The sequence below is a fragment of the Tympanuchus pallidicinctus genome, unplaced genomic scaffold (genome assembly GCF_026119805.1).
Source record: "Tympanuchus pallidicinctus isolate F22 unplaced genomic scaffold, pur_lepc_1.0 scaffold13, whole genome shotgun sequence".
Lineage (NCBI taxonomy): Eukaryota > Metazoa > Chordata > Aves > Galliformes > Phasianidae > Tympanuchus > Tympanuchus pallidicinctus.
The window spans coordinates 11,540,045-11,564,247 of record NW_026294648.1 but is presented as its reverse complement, the minus strand read 5'-3'; the positions used below and the strand labels follow the sequence as shown (position 1 = coordinate 11,564,247).

Genomic DNA, 24,203 nt, shown 5'->3' with positions numbered 1-24,203 from the left:
CTAGAAGAGATTTTGAAATGATTTGTCCAAATGTTCATACTGACGACAACAGAAAGGTTAATGAAGTAGTGAGGTAAATTGCACTGGATAAATCCTGAATTTTTTTTTTTTTTTTTTTTTTTTTTACATTGTTATCATGCCTTGTGACTACAATCTATGCTGCTTTGTTTTGATGCAACTTGAATTCAACATTTTTTGTGTATGAAATTTAGACCTTTTTTTGCAGTTTTATATTTAAAAATGAAGTCTTAAAGTTCAGACATTTATTACCATGTTAAGATAAAAGAACCTGTCTTAATTACAGCACTGTTATAACAATGATTTAATGAAATTCCTGCTCTGTTCACATTAAATCTTTGTCATGAGCTACAGCATTGTGGAATATTAATGTTGCACGTATTTTTTTATTCACACTACATAGTCTAATGATACACCTTAAAGTAGCAAAACTGTCTGAGTTAATTCTTTTCGTGGTTTAGGATAATATTCTTGGGGAAAAAAAAAGGATTAAAAAGTCCTTCAACACATATATACTAGCTCTCTTTTTTGTTTCTCTTTTTTCAAGTATGTTTAGAATGGACACATAATCCACATATGCAAACTATAAATTGTTTTGCAGTCATTTCTGTGGTATCTATTTTTAAATGTGGTAGAGCCTTAAACCGCTGTTTAAGACAATAGTATAACAATATATGGAAAAATAGGGAAGATAAATATGATATAAATTACTAGCTAGAAAACAATTTTGAGAGGAATGGGCTTGGGATGATCTTAACCTATGTAAATACCTGAAGAGAGGGTGCATAGATGACAGAGTTAGGCTCTTTCTGTAGAACTCAGTGACAGGACAAGAGGCAATGAAACTTCCTTCTGACACTTTTGACTGTGAAGATGCCTGAGCACTTGACCAGGCTACTGGGATTATGGAGACAACCAGCTCTAGGTGGCCATGGGTTGGATCAGAGGAGGCTGAAAGGTCCATTCCAATCTCAAGCATTCTGGGATGCAGTGACATCCACTGCCCACCTTCATCCCTTGACCACGAGGTCCATAATGTTGATGGAAAAACCACACAGCATTAAGGAGAGCAAGCTGGCCACATTATGATCTCCAAGGTAAGTTGTTTATTTGGAACAGAGCGCCTTTCCGTGTTGACAGCACCCAATACTTTCTGAAGCATCAGCAGGAAGGATGCTGAGCTGTACAGAACCATTAATATATTTAAAGATAAATTTATTAACTGCATATTTTCCTTTGTAAAATGATGAATTGTTAACTATAACTTTCTAATGTGGTACAAGTTTTCAGAAGACACCTTTATCTGCTTTCCTCCTTTTATTTATTTCTAAAACAAAATTATTTTTGTAGGCCACAATAGGCAATTCATCCTGTTCCCACCAAAATCCCCACAGCTTTATTGATTCTTCTGAACCTTCTCAAACATCATACACAGCCAGTCAATAAAGTGATGATAGCAATCAATAGAAAGTACAATAAAATAATAAACTTGGCTGAGAACAGCATCAGTACACTCAGACCTCAGAACTTAACCTGGGAACTACATTTACAATTTGACAGGCCCTTTCTGTATTAAAGGTTTCTCCAGTAAATCTGGGACTGAGTACATAATTGTTGCTTGGAAAAGGTAAGGCATGCACTTAGTCTTGTTTTTTTAAATACTGAGATAACACCATGCTTCCTTGTAGGTTTCTGAAAGCCCTGAACATGACTCCAATGTATTTCTCTATCTGTACTGTAAATAAAAAAATTCACTGTGAATTGTCACTTATGTAAACACACTCAGTGAATAATGTCATAAAACAAGCAACTGCCAGGATTTGCATGCTTCAGTTTCCTTTTTTGAGCTCTAACTGAATGGGTCTAAAATCTGAAGATTTAAATCCCATTAATGTATTATCAGTGTCTAAGATGTTTTAAGTTAACATATACACAACAACACATTATAAACAACTTGTATTTGTTTTCTCTTGCATAATATAAACTAGCTCAATTAATCTTTGTCAAATGACTCAGTAAAAATAACTCTTGCAGGTAGAAATATGTCTAAATTGGAAATAAAATCTGCATCTGTTTCTAAGGCATTAGAAACCTCTGTAAAATATCATTTACATTAGATATGGTAATAACTCCTACCTGTAGTACTATGTAGGTATTTTCCTAACAATAACATTTCAATGTACTGCTGATATTTCAGTGTAATTTATAAACATAGAAGTATGTTTAGATAGACTCCTGCCCAGGAGGTGAAGACTGTATGTGTTGCACAGGTGCACAGAATGACAGCAACTACTTACAGTCTCCTTCAATGGAGGTAAAGATCAAGGAGAAGTCAGAATTATTGTTTTATGAAGAATAATATTATACATTTTTGTATAATTTTATGTTTAAAATGCTTTGTTCTGTGGTTATATTGTATCTTACATTTTTCTTTCCCTGGCTTCCTATCACCAACATCATTTTCTCATGAGCTTTGCGAATTGAGTACCCTTAGTATAATGTGCAAATTACTGCCCTTGAGCTGCAGATTGAATCTTAAAGCAAATGTAAACAGCTGAATTGGCAGCAATGGTTTGGGGAAAAAATAAATAAATAAAAATAAAGGCTTTGCTAGGATTCTGCATACTAGTATCTTCTCTATCCATATGTAACTTAAATTAAGGAACACTTTATAGGAACAGTCACACAGCTGTGAAGAAGGAAGAACTGTAAAAGTGACAATGCTACATCTGAACCTCAGCATACAGGAACACTTCTCAACTTCTAACTAAGGGTTTATATATGGCTCCCAACTTTACGCTGGGAGAATACCCAAGTTTGGGCCCATTTTCAAACTTTTGCACACTAACATATTTTTTTCCCCAAACACAGTCTCATTGGCTGCAATGAAAGGAGAGCTGACTGCAATCTCCCTGCTCAGGTGATTAGGAAACCTGGGCCAAAGAACATGGCCATACTCCACATGCCTCTATAAATGCATGTAAGCTAAGGTAGGTGTGGGAGCAGCTGATCTTTGTTCTGCTTGTAGCCCTGTGGATATCTGATGATCTGTGAAGGAGCAGTGTGTAAAGGTCAGTGAAGTTATAATGTTTCTGTGAATCAAATGGTTTTTCTTCACATATGTATGAATCTATAGCAAATTCCCCTGTAGCCTTAGATGCTAAATAATTATTGACTAGGATGTGGTACAGCTGTAGTTTGACTGCCTCATTAGAGGAAATTCTTCCACTCTGGTGCTTCCAAAGATGTTTTCAGTCACATCCCAAGTACCCATGTTATGCACTAGAAGATAGATTGGATGATTGCTTTCTTTCTTATGGGAAAAATGTTTTGAGTACCTTAAATATTTTCAATCTCATGGTAGCTACAGGCAGTGTAACGTTGTCAGTGCTTAGGGGGTTTTGTTGTGTGGGTAGAGAGCACACTGCATCAATGTAATTCATCATCCATGAAGAATTTGCTTCAACGGTGGATAGTGCCTCAGTATTTGCAGTGTGGGTGTATCTATGTACATGCGGACAAATATATACATATAGCAGGAATAATTTCCTTTTATCACTGAACAGCAGACAGAACTTAGATGAGATGTGGTGACTGCTAAGTAGTGGACAGAAGTGTTGGATAAATGAAAAAAATAAAAGAGAGGAATGTGACAAGTTATGCGCAAGAGTTTTTAGTTGTGATATATTTTAATGACCTATATTGGCTTTCCCTGAATTAGATGGGCTTCGTATATTAGTACTGGCAGAAATGGCAGTGAATACTTAACACAAGTCAGAACTTTTACACTTCCATGTTTCATGTTCAATATATCTTTCTAAGTGTGTTATTCATCATACCAAAAGCAATATAAACAAATGCTGCTCTGCAGGCTGCTGTTTACTCTCCAAGAGGAATTTTAAGAGCAAATCTTCCTTCCTTGACATACCACAGTGACAAATTACAGCTAATACTTCTACACTGAGTAGGAAAAGAACATAGCAGTGGTAAGAATTTATATAGCAGAGAGCAATGTGGCATATGTAACTAGCTGGCATTTTTAGTACCCTGCCTTGATTTGAGACAGCTTTGGTAATACATAGCCTATCTTCTTTGTCCTTGACTGTTGCAAGGTTTGTTTTTGTTTGTTTGTTTGCTTTCTTGTGTAAAAACAAGAAAGCCACGAAGGATGTATTTATAACAAGTCACATAATGCTTAAAACAAATCTCAAACATAAGTAAGGAAAAGAAGGGGAAAAAGTGGAAATATGGACAAAAACAGATATAATAAATGCTATTTTATGAAGACTTAGATAAATATTTTTGAAATCTGTTAGAGATCTGTAGTTTAATATACAACATTCATTTGGCAGTCTTCTATTAGATTGCCTTGCAAAAACATGGAACTGACTTCAAAATTGTTCATCCCAGAGTAATGGTATCAGATATTAAAGAAGTAATGTCAGAAAGACAAGAAAAATTCTGAATCTTCAGACCATTTAAAAAATGAAAGAATCTGGTTCCAATCAAGTGCTGTTTTTCTCATAACCATACTTGTGTTCAGCTGTGGAAGATGCTGATAGTGTTTCCATTAAAATCAGCTGGGCTATCTGCAGAAAGAAATACAACAAAAACAATAAACTCTACTTGTGAGGAGTAAAGAGTTGCAACTTGAAGATTACCTCCTGTGGGCAGAGTTGCCAACCACTGGATCAGGAATCCATCCAACCTGGCCATGAATGGCTCCAGAGATGGGCATCCACAACGTCTCTGGGCAATCTGTTCCAGTTCCTCACCTCCCTCTGAGTATAAAATGTCTGTCTTCCTTGCTTCACTTTTTCAGTTTAAAGCCATTTCCCCTTGTGCTATCACTATCAGATCATGTAAAAAAGTGGTCCCTTTCTTGCTTGTAAGCTCCATTCAAGTACTCAAGCTGCAATGAGATTTCCCTGGAAGCTTCTCTTCTCCAGCCTAAACAAGTCCAGCTCCTTCAACCTTTATTCATAGGAGAGGTGCTCCTGCCCTTTTATCATCTTTGTGGCCTTCTTCTGGATCTGCTCCAACAACTCCAAATATATTCTGCTGGAGGCTCCAGGCCTGGACACAGTACTCCAGATGGGCATTACAACAGCGCAGAGGAGGACAATCACCTCCCCCTTCCTGCTGCTGCTTCTCTTTTGATGCAGGCCAGAATACTCTTAGCCTCCTGGGCTGCAAGTGCATGCTGCTGGCTCATCTCTAGCTTTTTGTCCCTCATGAGCCAAAAGTCCTTTGCCGTAGGTCTGATTTCAATATCTTCTCCCAGTCTGTATTTATATCTGGGACTGCCTCGATCCATGTACAAGGCCTTGCTCTTGGCCTTGTTAAACCTCATTAGATTCTCGTGTACCCACTTTGTGAGTGTGTCTAGATTCCTCCCGATGGTGTCCCTACCTTCTATTTTGTCAACTCCACCACTCAGCTTAGTGTCACCAGAAGCTTGCTGAGGGTGTGCTCAATTCCACTGTTTGTGTCATCAAGATGTTCAAGAGCACCAGTCCCAAGATGGACCCCTGGGGGAAACTACTCCTAACTGACCTCCACCTGGACGTAGAGCTGTTGACAACAACCCACTGGCTATGACCATCCAACCAATTCTTTATCCACCTAATGGTCCAGCCATCATATCTCTCCAACTTAGAGCTAAGGATGTGGTGCGGGACCATGTCAAATGTCTTGCACAATTCTAGGTAGATTACCTCAGTTGCCTTTTCTGGGTCTACTGCTTCTATCATTCCATCACAGAATCATAGCATTATGTTTCATTTTGCAACCATATCTGGGTGAAGGAAAAAAATATATACGAGCATCTTCATAAAAGGAAATGTATATGCTTAATGTAGGACAAGGTTGTGAAGGTGGCAAATACTTTAGCCAAAAAAGGAGCTTCCTTCACATGATACAAATAGACTCATGTCTTTTGTTGAAGTCTATCCATAAATTAGCTGAATAGAACTTTTATATAGGAAAGAATCATCTGTGTTGAGTCTGGGCAAAACTGTGAATTTCTAAGAATAGCTTCTAGAATGTAAGCCTAAAGTAGTCCAGGGAAGAAGTAACACGTGTCTAGAGGGTGCTTCAACCATTGTACTTTTTTGGTATGATTTTATTGGGGTGAAGGCAAGTATTAGGTTGTATATGTAAGAGCACAGGCATAAGGATGTCTAGTACTATGAGTTCCTTCAAAATAACGAAATTGTGTAAATAACCTTTTCCCAGAATATCTGTAAAATCTTCTTCTCATACACATCTCCTACAGAAAGACCAAACATGAATGCAATCTCATCTACAGCGCTAAAGAATCATAGCATTGACTAAAAAACAGAAGGAAAAAGACTTAATCCGGTACTCAAAGTACAGCATTATCAGTAACATGTACTTACTGTCCTTCATAAATGCATAGAATAATGTCAGCAGGCATCTTGTGTGTTTAGAGAAAGTGAGGCCATTGCTGAGTCTGATTCATCCATGAGATCTGAATACAGGATTGCTTTTTAAATTATTACTATTAATATTTCTAAGTATGTTTTTCCTTCTTGTACTTTTCCTCGTTACATGATGATTTTGTTGTTATCTTTTGTCCTGGTTGACCATAAGTTTTTTGGATATTTTTTTTTTTTTTTGCTTTTACTTACTTAGGAAACAAAAGGAAATAAATTTATTCTGTAGTTCATTTGATATATGGCATAAAAATTCATCTTCTGTCCTTAATCTGTGGTTGGCACAGATTCAGGAACTCATTCAAAACCTCAGTGACTAAGTGACAGGTGGAATATTTTCATTGCTTCTCTACAGTGTTATGCAAAAGATGCATATTTGTGCTTGTAGCTGTTTTTTGTTATTATTTTAATGATTTTTTTTTTTTTAATTAAAAAGGTAAGGATGTTAAAGCCTCATCTTGTATCAAAATTCATTTCCCTTTTTTTATTGCATACGTCCAAATTAAGTGTTGTCAAAAGTAACCAATTAACTGCGGAAGGGCTTTTAAGGAGTCCAGCTTTTTATACTGATGATTATAATTTACAAAGTTAGTTATGAAATGCCTGTGCCTCCATTCAAAAGTTTGGATTAAAATAGTCTTCTTTTTGCATTGCTGTTTTTTCCCAGAAATGACATGCTAAAATAGAAATCTTCGACTTATAAACTGTCCTCCATTCCACTTGACAGACAAGCTAGTCTCAAAAGCTATCAACCTACCTGACCAAACCAACAAACTTGGTCATATAAAGTCATATAAAATTGAAAGGAATAATTGTGACATAAAGTTAAACTTATGAGAAGAGGACTGCCTTGGTTGCAGATATAGGCAAAGGTAATTAAAGTATGTTCCTGCTTATGATTTTTATCCAGATACAGTCTGTTTCAGTAATGTTATGTTTGACAAGGTATTCTAGGAGATAAGAATGATTATGAGGCTCTGTTAATAGGAATTATAATTAAATATTTAAATTCTTTTCCAACACAGCGCTGCCCTGAAACTCCTACCTTCTTTAACATGAAATGGTTCTTTTCAATTTTTTTCCCTTGTTTTTTCAAGGCAGAAAACCTTTTGAAATCTGTGGGCTTTTTTGTTTTTTTGCTTTTTTGTTTTTTGTTGGTTTTTTTTTTGTTATTGTTTTGTTTTATTTTCCCTAGAGAAACCATTCTTTTAATGATACATTTAAAAACACAAAATGCTTTGCTTCAGTGCTTTACAGATAACCTGTTACTTGAGTGTCTACAGTACTCTGTACCTGGCAAATAGTGGATCAGATTAGAAGACAATTTTGAGTTGTAAAAATGTTTTCCTAAGTTTTGTGTAAACATTCCTTTCAAGTTGAAGGTAAATATACAAATGTGTAACGCAGAGAACGTCTGTCTTTCATGATAGTGTCTGTTTTTCTGCTTTTTTTACTAGATTAATCTTGTTAAAATTTGCACAAGGAGTTGCTATAAGCTTTTCTCTCTTCTCCAAATTGTTTCTTAGAAAGCTACCAATCTGTACATGATTGAAAGCTAAGCACCTTTATTAGTTTATGGAAAGGTCATTTTTTAAAGCAAGGATTGTTAATATGAATTCAGATGAACTGTTCAAAAGCTAATTTGTGGAATGATCTCTCTTTAGTAAGTTACACTTTACTAAGCTACAGATATTAGTTGTAAAGCATTGTTTCTTGAAAACATTTCACATTAGAATTTCATATAGATTTTTCCACTCTTTTCCCTGTGAGATATTGAATTCTGTTAGAGGCTGATTTCCTTTCTTGAATTATTTTTACACTGCTTGATTTGCTTAATTAACAAAAACAACAACAAAAAGGGTAGAGGTGAGGGATGGAATTCATATTCAAGACTGACTAGACCTTTTGGTGACTGCTACTACTAGAACATGAAATGTGAGCATTTCAATTCCAGCCTTGTGAACAAGGATTAACTTCATAACTTTACCAAAGCAAATTCCTACAGCAAAACACTTAATTGGTACAATATTGATTAGATGTACCTCACTGTGACTTCTTGCCATCTTAGGTTTATAAACATAGTATTCCTTAACTTCTTAGGCTGTAAAATTTTTCATGAGCATTGCAAGTTGTTAAAATTATACTTCACCATTGTGGATTGCATACTTAAGCTTCTGAGTAAGTTCACTTTCTTAACTCAGAGTAAGAATGCAAGTTTCATCATATTTAAGAAGGAAGGGGGAAAAAAAGCTCAGAAGAAACAAACCGCTGAGTTTGGATTTAAATAAATTTATTTATTTATTTTTAAAACTATTCAGAAGTTTTCAATTAAGTGAAAACCCTGCTGTGAGTGTGTCTCCTTTTGATGTAGATTATGTTTTAGGTCATTGAAGGTTTCTAGCACTTTGAAGCATCTGATCATACTGATTACTGCTGAAGATGTTGGCTAAACAAGCCTGTAAAACATATCAGTTTGACAAGAGACAGTGCTAGCCTGCAGTCAAGACCATAATGAGTGATTCACTTGTTCCCTTCTCTCTGGGCTTACCCATCATTACATGTTCATTAAGTAATAATTGTCATTGATCAACAGGCTTGTGTATGGATGACGGTAAAAGAAACAGGGCTATTAAACCTTCACTGGGTAAACCAAGTGCATGCCACAACCAGTAAGGTACATTAATGAGAAGAATTAAACTAAGGATAGTTAAATTATGGACCACTTCCTTTCTTTTCATTTTATTTATGATTAAAGTCAAGTGTGTGATATCTTAGACTTTCAGAAACAAATGTATAACAAAACAGAACAGAGCCGTGGCCCAATGCTGTGCTTTTCAAGAATTCTGACCCTGAAGAGTAGCTGGTTGTAACTTACTATAATAGTTCAATTAGTTTGGAGGCTTTCAGATAGGTTGTATAAACAGTGTATAGATTAGTTGAAGTAACAAGACAAGAGCGCATCACCAATAAGATTCAAAGTCAGGTTTCTCATGGATCGCTTGTGGAAAGTCCCTGTATAAATATTTAAAAGACCAAAATAGCTTCTTTCAATTAGATGGTGTTAGAATTATGATGTTTCAAGTACAATTTTTATATTGAAAAACTTATGTAGGAAAATGTTTTGGAATCTACCTATTTGATCAGCTAACATCACATCAGATGAGATTGCCAAAAACCCTTGTAAAGAGCAGTGTGCATTTAGAAACAAGGTACAACTGCTTTCAAAATGCATTCAGTTTTAGGTACGCTGCTGCCCATACATCTATGTATTGAAACATTATTCCCTGCATTTGAAGTAGGAATAGCTCTGTTATTTTAGTAGATTCTTCAAGCTGTATTTTCATGTCTAGATAGAATTACTAAATAATTTCTTTCATGGTGCCTATATTTGTTTCTGATTTATAGCACAATGTTTATTTGTTCATGTTTCCTTTGACTTCTTTTGCTATTTTGCATCTGGTAGGTAGGTATCTGCTGCTATTGGGCTAAATGTCATTAGCTGTCTAGCAAACTTGATGTGTTTGGAGCACAGACTATGTCTCCTTTTCTTTTGATTGTGGTCTCAGGCCTCCTGCAATCAATCTTTTATTACAAAAAGAAATGTCTTTTGTTGATTTTTTTTTTTTTTTTTTTTTTTTTTTTCTTTTTTTTTAGACTGAAGGGTCAAGAATACACTTAATGAGAGCTAAAGATGGAGCAAAAATCACATGAAAAGTCCTCTGGGGAAATAGGAGTTGTTTAATTAAGTGTACTGATTGCAGTCGTTTTAGAGTCTCAGAAAACGCTGTCCTGGGTTACTGCTTTAAAAATACAGCTTTAATTATTATGCTAGGTAAGAAAACAACCGTAGGATAGATTCTGCCAGTGCTTTCCCATTGATTGCTACAGAAATCTAATACTGCAGTATTTTCTCTGACACTGCTAGCACAACTGGCTCAATATCTACTGTAACTGCTTATAATTCAGAAGCAGTATGGACTCTGAGGCAAAAGTTTCTACTCTGCATCTCAATCCAAAGCTGTGGTTGTTTAATAATTATTTTCAAGTTGTAAGGATGGAGAGTAAGAGAAAGATTGTTCAGGTTTTTGAACATATAACCTAATCACTTAAAATAAAATACATCATTTGTATCCTCATTTACAAGAGGAATTCACCCCTCATCTGAACTTCCTGTACATAAGATGAATACTGGGAAAGAGTCCTGCAATATTATTTGCAGAAACACTTAAAAGAAATAAAGATCATAACTTGGATATGTTGCTTCCATCATTGACTGTTTTTAAGAGGACATAAGATATGTCATCTTTAATAAATTCTAACCTGCGCTCATTTGAAAGAAATAAGAAGGATAGAATTACTTTTAAATATTTGGAGATAATAAATTATGGAAAACGTCTTTGCAATTAGTAATACAATAGTTGCTCTTTTGATGGTTGATATTAAACTATACAGCTTTCTGAAGTAAATTTTGGGTATTCCTATCTGAAGTAAGAACAGAGATATTAAATTTTGGATATTCCTAAGTGAAACCTCAGTCATTTTTACAAGGAAAAAAAGTCTTGTTCAGGAGCAGGAATGAGGAAACAATATCAAAATTTTCTGGGGAGGTGAGAGAATATCATCTGTCTTCTGTATATTTACTTTAGACAAGATCAATATTTGAAATTTGACAGCTAAAAATTATTCTTTCAGATTTGCCTTTATTACTTTTGAAACTAGACACTGAGAAACCTTCAGTGGAAAAGTGTTTCATTCCAGTTTGAACCTATGTTTGACCTACTGTTAATTAAAACAATGAAAAATGAATTTAAAAAAAAAAAAAAAGACTCATAAGTGAGAAAAATAGACGAGTTATGCTTGTTTTCAACGGGAAATAATTATGCAAACACTTCTATCCAGATACTTCTACAACTGTGTCATTAAATTAATATAAGTAAAAATTTCTGATTCACCACCAAGTGTTGGTAAAGTGTTTTTGCCAGGAAGCCACTGAACAGTTCTGGTACTCTGAAAGTAATGTCTCTTATTTTATGATGTTGGCCCACGATATTAGAGGTGGATGTTGGTGGTATGGCAGTAGAGTTTGAATCTTCCCACCAATATTCCATTTTGTTGTTCTGATACATATGGCAGCAGAGGGACACTGTGGCAAAATGACACCTAACTTGAAAGCGTGTATGAAGCCAAGGGGTGAAATTGAATTCCTCTATGCGTTTAAAAAAAAAAAAAAAATTGCATCCATTGGCATTCATCATTCATCAGGGCTTTCTGAATTTTTATGGAGATCAAACAGTGCAGGTGACCACAGTGAGGGAGTGGGTTCTGCATTTCAGCAGTGGTGGTGCTGGTGTGGATTTTTACAAACAGAGCATGCAGTCTCTTGTTCATCACTGGCTAAAATCCATAGCTAATTGTGTTGCCTATGTTGAAAAATAGCATTTTGTAGCTGAAAATTTGCTCTACCAAACATTGTTGTTATGCTTCTTGCATCTGTTGTGCTTTCCATGAAGTAAATAGGAGATGTTACTTTCAGAGCAACCAGTGTAAACAGTAATAGAAAATCTTCTGGAAAGAAGTTACTGTGCGAGAGCTGAGTTGTTTAAATATTTGGGTGTCATGTCTAAACCAGTCTTCTAGACATTCTTTCAGTAGTCAAAGGAAGAAACAGCTGTGTCAAGAACCGTGGGCTCCTTTGCCAGCTCATACCATTTCAGGGTTAATGTGGCAGAGGCACACAGCTTAAGCAAAGCAAGGCTTGGCAATTATGCTATCAGGACTAAGTATATAAATCTGTCAGAGCAGGGGGGAAAAAAAAAAAAACCAAAAAAACTGATTTTCACCAAATCAAATGAAGACATCTTGCATTTAAATGAGTTGGCTGTCAAACCTAATAGATACAAAGATTTTGGTATTTGGTCTGCGTTTCAAGTCTGGCTCAATAATCAAAATGCATTACTTTTATTAGATTTGAATGAGCAAAAAGGAACCATTTCTACTCTCTTAATTTCATTATCAGACCTGTAACAGTTTGTAAACACAACTTTTTGGATTTAATTATTTATGAACCTTACTGAATGTTTTACAGAAGTTAGAAATCCTCCTTTTGTTTTCAATTTCAGTGAGGAGATTAAAATAATTAAGTACTGATTAGCCTTAGGTTGACCTTTACTAAGAAACCTGCTTATAAATTTGGCAAATGTCCACACTTTCTCTCTTTCCTGGAATCAACTTAATATGCTACTTAATACACAGCACAAAAGGGCAATGCTTTAATCACCCAGTAAGCAAGGAATTTTATTTATTTTTTTTTTTTATGACCTGCTCATATGCCTGGGACATCTCAACTCTTTTCTGCCTTCTTCTTTGCCATAAATAGCATATAATGAATTATCCTAAGGACACAAGTGATAACTTATTCATATCTAGGACAATGTTGTCCTTGGTCTTTGAGAGCACCTTATCTTCCCCGAGTGCATTAAACAGTGTGCTGTAATATAATTCACCTTGTAATAGCAGCATCATGCTAAAAGGATGTAAAATGGCACATTACATTAAAACCTCTTGAAATATCTTCAAAAACATGAGATGTATGCATGAATGTTTACCTACTCAAGAATGGATATCTAATCTTCAGTGATATAAGACCTTGCAACTAGTAACAGTCTCCAGACTTTTGTTTTTGTAATAGTAGTGTCAGCTAAATATCAACAGTCTTTGTCCAGGAGGAATTAGCACAATCTTCAATAATGATTAGTGTGGAAAATTGCTCAGAGAAAGATACTCAGTGTATGGGAGCACTCTTGCAGTGATTGCTGGTTGAAATGAAGGCTGTCATGAGATCACAAATTTCCCCCAGCAACTGATAAAAGGTGCTGCACCTGTGAACTTGAAGCTTCTCTAGTCATCTGCTGAGATGATAAATTGGTTTAGTCCTATCGCAAGATCTTCCCAGTAAGTTTTATTCATTGTTCTTATTCGTTTTTCTTTTTTAAGTCTCTTAATTTGCTACTTCCTAATGCAATAAGGCTGTAATTAGTGCTCTTAAAAGTTTGAAAATCCAGATGAAAGAAACAGGTATATATTTTTTCTCATATTCCTCATGTCCTGCAATACTTTTGTGTTGACATTTGTCATCATTCCTACCTGGGCAGTATGCAAACATTTCTGCACGTAGCATTGACTTAATCTCCAGGCTGATGATTTTCAGAAAAGGCGGTCGATCAGTGACAATAGGATTCTTATCAAGGTTTTGACTGCCTTAATTCTACACTACCAAAACCACAAGTCTCTCCTGTATAAACTTATTAATACTGATGAGCTCACTGACTCTCTGGCACTTTTTATGTATGAAGTTTTGCTTCCTTACTTGCTAGAAGATATTTTAGTCTCCACAACTTTGAGTGTGTCATTTCTTACCTCAACTCTAAGCCTCACTGGGACTAAAAGACTAGACATTTTTGTCTCTAGTACACAGAAAATGTTATATATTGCATTAAGTATTCAGTAGAACAGGGAGTAGAATTTGTATCTATTCCTCTCCAGGGTAATGCTGTAACCATTGGGTTACAGGATAATGTTACTTTCGTATTTCTGTCCTAGGAAGTACTTGTTTGGGGAAAGATTCAGAGTGAAGGACTGAGAGCAACTCCTTTAATTTCCCTTCTGGTATTTACTAAGAAATGGGGCAAGTGATTTGCCACAGAAGAGCAGGCTGCCATTTCAGGCTTGTTCTGAGTGGAGAAAGAACCCAAAAGTCAGAACTAGGATGAGACTTACCAAATATTCAGCTTATGCAACCCGTTGACTTCCAGATTTGTGGAATGATTCTTTAAGTTAATTAGAATAAATAACAGCTGGAGACAGCTTGAGGCTACCTGAACTTATTTTAGAAAACAAAACTACCATTGGTAACAAGATGTTGGAGGAGATCTGGTTCTCCATTCAAATATGGTTGATCTATCTTGATGCTGCACTGATGTTCAGGCTGACGCGTATTCTTAGATTTTCAGTTTTACATGACTGAAGATACTTTCTGCGCTCTTTTCATTTCATGCTTCCATAAAATGAATCCTAAAACACATTCCAGTAGTGCATTATGTTATTTGGGAAAAGGGAAGAACAGATAGGATTAGAAACAAAAAATTTGACTGATGGCATTTAGGTTCATTCTGAAGCACTAGGTTGCGAAGTTAAACATAATTTCTCTTAAAAAAAAAAATGTCTGAACTATATCAAACTTCTGTATGAAGAAAACACTACTAGTACAGCCTTTAGATATACACTGTGCTATGGACAGGGTTTCAGGCTGCATTAAATTTTGGCTCAGGTCAGTACAGATTTCTTTCAGTCCAGTTCTCTAAATAGTAGTCAGGAAAATCATCAACTGTGAATCTCTATCATTCCATCAATGTCTGAATCCTTCCTCTTCACTAATGGGAATTCTGAATTCTTAGATTTACTAACTTTTATATAATGTGTGCCAACAAAACCATCAACGAGAAATCCATTGGTCAAGGTTCAGCTCCTATATTATTTGAGTAATGCTTTTTAACTGTGCTTGTAGCCAAAGGAAAAGAAGCTCCTACATTTGGAATATTGTCCTTACTATAAGTCATTGATACATGTACTAAAATCCCATATAGTCATCGAAAACACCCATGGTACCTCAAGAATTTTTTAATGTATTCATTTCCATTTAAATGATGGAGTACAGGTAACCATTTAGCAAGATACTTTGTATTCAGCAGAAGTATCCAAAATCACAGAAGACTGTTTTCATAATGTGAATATACCTTTGGTATGCTGATTTTATATATGCAAGTGACAAAATTGTGATCTGCTTTCTCCCTATGGGACAGAACGTTAATATATGATTCTGTCAGAACAAGATATGTAAATGAGGTCAATTAAACTTCAAGGGTGCTCAGGCACTTTGATAGTTTTCACTCTGCACCAAGTGAAATTTAAGATAAGTTTTTAAACAGTAGAAGTAGTTCACTACCAGTTCGAATTGGAACTACCACCAAGAGTATCTGGAATTTTGGACTGAGAATGAAAAATCAGACTAGTTGGACTGGAAGGGGGGAATTAATCACAGAACATACCTTACCTACCAGGAAAGATCCAGTTTCTCTATTGAACCTAACGAAAATGACTGCAGTGGAATTGGTTCAGCCCACTTATTCACTAGAAAGGTAATGATAAAAGTATTGCTGTCAGATCAGAACTGACCTATCTTACTGTGCAACTTGCATGGCAGTTAGATCCAGTGCCAGAGAAGTCTTGCTAGACCTCTAGAGAGCAGAGGAAAGAGTACTTCTGGGCATATGCTGTACTTAAGCCAGCTGAAACATGATTTAAAAATAGCATTCTTAGGAACCATGATGGAGCCTGTTTTTCAGGTAAAGCCTGCCTTTCTTAATAGAAGGTTCACAGCTCTACATTTGTTTCTCATCAGATTACTTACATATACATTACATGTAAAAAAATATCGTTGATTCCAAACAGTTGTGTCCATTTTTTTTTATTGCTTTTTCACCGAGATTGATTGCAGAAAATACATAATCAGGCCTCATCATTAATGATGTAATTTCATTCCATGATCTAATTGTACTGAATAGTATTTAGTTAAATAGTAAGTAAAGGCAGATACAGAAGTGAACTATACTTCTATATACAAGCCAGAGATATTTGCACAAAAATGTGAAATTTTACTTTGAAATCAATTGGGGCATTTTTTCTAAATCTGTCCACAGAATGTTACTTTTTTTGTAAACTAATATGTATGTAATGCTTTAATCCCTGATATTTGGAGTATGCTAAACTCCACGAGAAATTTTGTCTCTAGTGGAAAATTCCAAAAAGTTAATACTTCTGTCAGATACCCTTCCTACAGCTCTCACTTTTAAAGTATTTATCCACTCCACCAGAAGGAAAAAGGGTAACCTGCAGAAAATAGACTATGACAGCTTGATTATTGATTTCTTTAAAAAGAGGAAGATGATAACAAAGGTTAGTTTACTATTGTCAGTGTACTTCATAAATCTGTGACAAAACAGTTTTAACACCTAAACAATGGGAAAATCTGGTAGGGAGCTTCATTACAATTTACATTAGTGTGATATGATTTGATCTTACAGCTGCATTCACAAAACACCTGAGCCATGACACTAATGATTGCATTCTCTGCCTGTTGATGCTAATGTGTATATTAATGAATCTCCTTTCCCTCTGATCACTGCTCTGGAAAGAGTAAAGGGAAGATATTGTGCTTTCTGCTATAAGACCATTTTTAAAAGAGTGAAATTGCATATAAAATCTGTTAAAGCATTTTTATTTTTTTAGCAGCCATATGTCTCTCAGTAACTGACAAAAATGCCCCTGTGTATTCTGTAATAAGACCATCTTTAAAAAGATTAGTTACATTTAAAAACGTGTTAATGCAGTCTCATACCAACCATATGTCTCAGTAGCTGCCATCAATGCCCTTTCACTTATATCTTTTATATTTCATGTTTAGAGTTTCTTCTAGATCTCAGGTATAAGCTTGCTATTAATTGAGGGGGAGTAGAACGGGGTGTAGGAAGATGGAGGGAGAAAAATAGTCAGGACTAAATAAATAAGAATTACATTTTGAACTTTTGTTCTGCATGAATTGTATGTGTTGAATGCAGAAAAAAAATTGTCAGTCTGCCTCAGAAAAGACCAAAGACTGCATAAACTCCCAGATAAAATGTCTATCACATTCAGCTCAGGTGGTCATTTAAGATGGAGACGCTGCATCAGCGTAACAGTGTGAGGAAGCCCACCCACAGTTTGTGTGTCTGCACTGTGCTGATTGAGACACTGGGGAACTGAAAGTCATTCAGACACAGGCACTGAGGTTCATCAATTAGATACAAACCATGCAAACAATTGCAATGAAAACAAAGCTTTATGTAGCTAGACTCACGATTTGTTGTACACTTTTTCTATGATTGCTTCTATTTCTCACCAAGAAAACTGGGAAAACTTGGAGCTAGACAAATATTTCCAAAGTCATTTGTAAAACCCATAGGAATTTCTGTCTGTGTCTACCAATGGGATAAACAAGGCACCAAAGCAGAATGCACTCACCTATATGATTTTTTTTTTTTTTTTTTCTTTAATATCAGTTGAAGAGGTTTAGGAAATATTGAGAAATTTTGTAGTACTTAAATGACAGGATGAATACATAATTTAAAAACAGACTTGTCAGAATATTTTAAAATGTATCAATTGTCATAATAATAATGCTAATTCTGTATGTCTGTCATTTTTTTCCTACTGGCTTACATTTCAGAAATGTGAATGCATTTTAGGTTTATCATCACAGTTCAGAAATGTCTCAGCATTGTGCAACAAATATAATTTTATGTAATCAGTATTTATGGACAACTGAAATAATTACTAGTTTGAATTCTGATATGACTGTGAAGCAATTTGAAATGAAGACCGTTTTGCAGAGATGGTACTTTTTTTTTTTTTTTTTTTAAAGTGTTGTGACATAAAACAGTGTATTTATTCTATCCATAAAACAAATGGAGATTCTTTTTAAATTCTCTTTGCTGGTTTCCCTACCCTTGCAATAATTTTATTAGTTTATAACACGTTGCTCGCAGGATAGCAGCAGATGGATCTGAATATAAGATGGCTTTTTAACAATAGTCTGTCATCAGTGACTGTTCCTCTAAGTGCTCTTTCCTTCATTCAGAAGTTAAGTGGACTCTTAAAGCATGAGAAAGAATAAATACGCAACTGATATTATGTGAACATTATTAAGATAAAACATGCTAAGAATCAAATTATTGCAAATCATATTACTATAGTTGTTTGCTTAAATCTAAGAGGACACAGATTTATTTTTAATGTCCTATGGACATCTGTCCACGGTATAGCATATTTCTTTACTACATTTCTGTCATAGAAATTTTTTGCTGTTACATTTAGCAGCAATGAATAGTCACAGCAGTTCTTTTACTATGCATTAAACTATCTGTCATATATGAAAGCTGGTAATTTATCTACCTGAACCAAAGAATTGCTTGGCTCTCTGCACAGATGTGCATGCAAAATAAGCTATCATCACTTAGCAAGCTGGTTCTCCTACCAGAAGGGGAGTAGTCTTTTGCCAAAACAGAAATGAAACTGAAATTGATAACATTACATTTCTTTGGTCTTAAATTATATTAGCAGAAGTACCTACTGGTTTATTTGAAGAAGTTTTTTATTTGAAGCCCACAAAGATCATCTATTTGAATATGTATTTTGGGTACAACAAGGTGATTCATTATGAAAACACTGAGATTTCACACAGAAGCCACTTTTAGTTGAACATAATGCTTTTTTTTCTGCCCAATTTCCTAGTAACAAGAACAGCAATATTTTTGTCTACACATGCAGTTCTAAACAGTTCATCAAAATGCAAGGAGCAGGTGCAGTACCTGGTGGCATCTTTTTTTCAGGAGATATAAATAGTTCTCTGAAATGATGAAACTTGTCTCATCAGCCTGCTATCTAATGCTTAGGACTGCTTTCATTTCCAAAGCATTACTTCCTGCCCTAGTCTAAAGAATCTTGTTAGTTTAAAAAAAAAAAAGAAAAAAAAAAACACCGACAGAAAAGCATGGGGTGCTTTATACTACTGATATATACTACTAAAGTGACTAGTAAGGTAGGGATAGAATGAGAGACTCTTTACGCAATAATGAACTCTTTACTTAAAAATGTATTTCTTCTCAAACTGTACTTTTATCATACTAGACATAGATCAATAAACAACATCCTTATTCTCTGTGTCTTCGGTATCCTACAGAGGTAAATCTGGTTTTGAATGTACAGTTTGAATTTGTAGCTGTGGTACAGTCATCAAAGTGGCATCATTTTCCAGTCCATGGAAATCAATTAAGCTGGTTTCTGTGGTTTGTACTGAGCTGATTTTGGTGCTTTGGTTTGGTCACCTCCCTCCTCAATTTAATTTTAATGAGTGAAAATACAGTTCTCCCTTCTTGTTGTTCATAGTTCAATTATAAGATAGTTTCACAAACCCAGGAACTCTGGTGGGAGGGACCGCAAAAACCTAAACCACCATCTTCATTCTCTCAGTTTACATCACCTTCTTCCTAAATCAGATCTCCTAAAGATGAGGTTGTACCCTTCCATGTGATCTAGAACAGGAACTTCTTTTCTTTTGACAATCACAGAATCTGAATCAGTTTTTACAAACCACAGAGTACTTTCTGTGTGTAATTTTTTTAATCCATCCAACAGACAAATATCAAATTTCATAAGGAGAAAGAGATTTGACTAGGAATACATTTTGATCTGATTTATAGGAGAGTGCTTGAAGAATTATTGGAGAAGTTTAAAGTGGCTTGATGTAAATCTGTACTGAAAAGTACTGACAGCTGGACTGCATTTTCAGGGTTTTTTTAATCACTGAGTTTGACTTCAACTGCACTATTGCCTTTGATCAACAGTATTCAACACCGAATTTCTCAGAATGTCATTTAAATTTTAACATAATAAGACTGACAAGTCTGAAGGAATTCTTTAACAGAATATCTTAAATTTGACTTTTTGTGAGAATGAAAATTACTTATATGGAAATGACAGGTAATAAATGACTTCTGCTGTATTTTTATTAGGTTTTAAACAGCTGTAATATATTACAGGCTTAAAAAAAGTATTTCTTAAAACAAAAGAGTAGGTCCATTCACATTGTTAGAAGTGCACTGTTATCACACTTGGGTGTATGTGATGACATGGAAAAAAAAGTATTTTGAGAGTAACTGGCAACAGAACAGATAAACAAAAAGCAATTTAGGAAAACTGAAGAAATATGTCTAAATATCGCTTAACTAGTAACCACTAATGACTCTTTTTATTTTTAGATATTTCTTAGTTCCTCCTTTCCACCAGTTTTCAAGGAGCTGATCACAGACATGCAAAAACCCATTTCCAATACTTTGCACGGTTTTTTTTTTCAGAGACGTTTCCTAGACAGGTTTTAATTGTTTTTTTTTTTTTTCATTCTTGATAACAAATCAGCATTATTCACTGGATAATCATTTATACATGATTTTAAAAATATTTTGAAGATAAATAGTAAAATAAAATAGACTTTTTAGTCATCAAATCTATGAAACGTTAATTTAGTTTTCCAATGCTGTGTAAGAAATGAGTGTCTTGTCTTTCAAAGTCTGTCAGATACAAAGTTTATTGAGTGGCACAAGTTCTACTTATAAAAACAATACACAGAGGCTTTAAAAAAAACAAAATCTGAAGGCAGACATCAGTATTGCCTTTCTAATTACAGTTATTGGTGGTATGACATTATAATAATGCCACACATTTATTTGCCTCATTTTTGTGTTTGTTCTGACAGCTAGTTGCATGGTTTTCTTTTTTGTTAGTCAGCAGAGATAAGACAAATTGCTTTACATCTCTTAATGATTCTGCATTAATACTGAACTAGAAATACCCTCTGCAATTTTACAATTTAGTCTTCTGATATAGTCAACAATCTTGTAAGATGAGACTATTGAAACATTATCAAACTTAACTTATTCTCGTCATTTTTTAATTATTTTTTTTTTCGTCATAACTTACAGTGTTTTCAAAACTTACTTTCTGATGTTTTGCTATACTTATCTCCATGATTTCATTGCAAATGTGAAGGGTTTAATTGCCAGTCATGTTGGGAAGGGTCTTATCCAACTTCCCATTTCCAACTTCACATCAGAAGGAACTGATAAAGAGCAATTAAAGGGCGAGGGAAAAAGCCCATCAGTTTTAATTTGATCTTTTTAGTGGAAACTATTGAATGATTGGGTTTATGTACCTTGGTCTGTGATAGTCACTAAAACAGAGCTAGTTTCTCCAGTCACACTTGATTCATTATTAGTAATTGAGGATTGGGAGAAAGTGGTATCTTCTAGACCTTTTAAGATTATCCTAGAATAAACAAGGTAATGACTTATCTAAACCAGTGGAAAGAATCAGGCTAACGTATCAACTAAGGACTGAAAAGAGGGCCCTAGAGATGCTTTGGGAATGTAATCTAAGGATGTCTTATTGAAAGAGAAAGAAGCCATAAGACTCTTTTTGTTTGTATGTGTTTGGTGTGTCTGTTTTGTTTAACTCTCTTTTTCTAGCTTAGGGCCAGAACACAAAAACCTATAAGCATTTAGAGATCAGCAGTACAAAGATTCTTGCTACAGAAAATCTTAGAAAATCCCCTTTTATAAGAAAGAAAGGGACAGAGTCTTTGGCAGAGCCTGTTGTGATAGGACAAGAGGAAATGGTTTTAAACTAAAAGAGGGTAGATGTTGACCAGATAAAAGGAAAAATTTTATTGCAGTAAGGGTATTGAAGAACTGGAAGGTCTGCACAGAAAGGGGATTGATGCTTCATCCCTAGAGACATACCAGATTAGGCTGGATGCCCTTAGATTGCTCTTAGCAATCTGATCGAGCTGTTGATGTTCCTGTCCATTGCAGGGGAGTTGGACAAGATAACTTTTAAGGGTCCTTTTCAACTCAAATTATTCTATGATTAATAAAGTCTGAATCAGAAGCTGAAATTTATCTGGAACAGTAAGGCTGGGGAGAGACTGCTCTAACTTTCAGAATAAAATTATGTTAGAGAAATATAGAGGGAATTGCATAGAAAGAGTTTAAGTTCTAGTTGTAATGAGACACGCTGAATACGTTGTTTTTTGCAGTTCTTGAATAATGTAAAATAACACTTATACATACATTATTTTCATGTTTTGTAGGAAGTTCTTCGAAAATATCAATGTGCAGCTATGTCCTATCTACTAAATTCATGCAACAAGTAATATATGTGTAAATTTAATACTCTAAGATTGTCTAGTTTCTTTTTCCTAGAATTCTTGATCCTTTTCAGTCCTGTTGCAAATATTAGAGGATTCAATAGAGTTGCAAGAGAAAGAAAATATTAATGACAGAAAATCTACCAAGATCCCTGCTAATCATTACCTTACAGCATTTTATCTTTTTTTTTTTCACAGAAGAAATTGTTGACTCTTAGAAATAACGTTGCTGTGGTGACAAATTATAAGCAGAGAACACTGTAGAAGACACTGAAGAACGGAGTAGAAGACACTGAAGATTGCTTTTTTTCTGAAAGAACATTTTGTTCTAGATTGAATCTACATCTAAACTTATAGATTGTCATTGCCTTATAATTTTTCTTTCCACTGATTTCTCTAAGTTAGTAATTCCAAGGAGGAATGCAACGGTATAATAATAAATACCTAGTTGTCCCAAAAGTGAAAGAATCAGGTGCTAGAAATTCATTGTTATTTAAACTTGATATTTAAACATTGATATTTAAGCTTGCATTGTTTTCCATTTTACATTATATGGCTGTTACAAATATAATACATCCAATTTCTGGCTTTATTTTGATTTATTATTATCTGTATTACTCTTTCATTTTTGAGAATTTCTTTGAGAGCACCCTCAGCATCTGAGTGGCTTAAATAACTACTGCTCAGTTTCATTTCAGATCCTTTCACAGTGCACTACCACATTCCCCACAGATATCACTGTTTCAATTCCCTCTCTATCAGGATTGCTGAGACAGAATGAAATAAGTCACAGCAGTGACTTTAGGATTTGCTGCTTCTACATTCTACTTGATAATTTCTTTCTTCCAAAAGTCCTCACTTTGTTTTTAAATACTCAAAACAATGAAGAAAACTTCTTTAAAAAAATAAACGAAAACTTGAAGTCTGAACTAGCTTTTGGGCAGGTGAAGTAAGTTTCAGTGCTTTGTGCTATTGTGTATTTGTACCAGCTTTACATTCTGCTGATTCCACTTTTGGAATTTTTACTGCTCCTTTGGAAAGGCCTGCATGCATTTTTTCCCTTGGTGAATACAGGTAGGTTCATTAATCTGTTGGGTTTTTTTTGTTTTGTTTTGTTTTTTCCTCACCAGTTCCCTCATCTTTCATTTCCCACATCAGTAACAGCAAGATGTTGCCCCCAGTGAGCTCTTCCCATGTTTGTCCTGTGCGCATGCTGAAATTCTCCATATAACTACAAACATTCCACTCCTTTTTGAACACATTCTAATTTACTGCTGTATTGAGAGAATTCTTACTGCTTGGAGAAGTGCAGGGTTCAAAATCCCTTTCATTGTTATCATACTACGCCTAAGATCAGATAAACAGGATATTGTCTGCTGTAGCAGAAAACTCGGAATTTGTCAAAACATTTCTGATAGAGCAGATTAGGATTTTGTCACAACCTTTAATTTTGCTGTTATTTTTCTGTAGCATATAAAGCAATGTTGTGAGTTTCTTTGTCAACCAGACAACTATCTAATGTTCACACACATCTTTGTTTGGAATTACTCAACACACCCTAGCATAATAACACATAGGGACCCTTTTAAGTATTACAGATCTGTACTAAAATACTGATGTGGAACTACTACAAATTGAAAAACATAAGCACCCTTTTTCCTTCCTCACAGAGGACAGTGTTGATATTCAGGCTTTCACCTTCATCAACAGTTATGAGAAATTTTCAGAAAAGTAACACTTCTTCCTACAACTGTCATTCTGAACAGTTATAGCAGCTAAAAATATGAATGCAATTGAAAAGCTCCTTATTTTTTCTCTCCCCATCCTTTTTCTTCTCTCCCTCACCATGTTTAATCTCTTCCTTTCCTTCTCCA

At 34.9% G+C, this 24,203-nt stretch overlaps 1 long non-coding RNA gene across 1 annotated transcript in view; it reads left to right on the top strand.

Annotated features, from left to right (window-relative positions):
• Positions 1 to 3,024: 3,024 nt before the first annotated feature.
• The window catches only part of LOC128076151 (uncharacterized), a 100,057-nt gene continuing 78,878 nt past the window's right edge, over positions 3,025 to 24,203 (top strand). The window contains exon 1 of the long non-coding RNA XR_008204267.1: positions 3,025 to 3,089. This is a non-coding gene — a long non-coding RNA (uncharacterized LOC128076151). The remainder of the gene's footprint in view (positions 3,090 to 24,203) is intronic.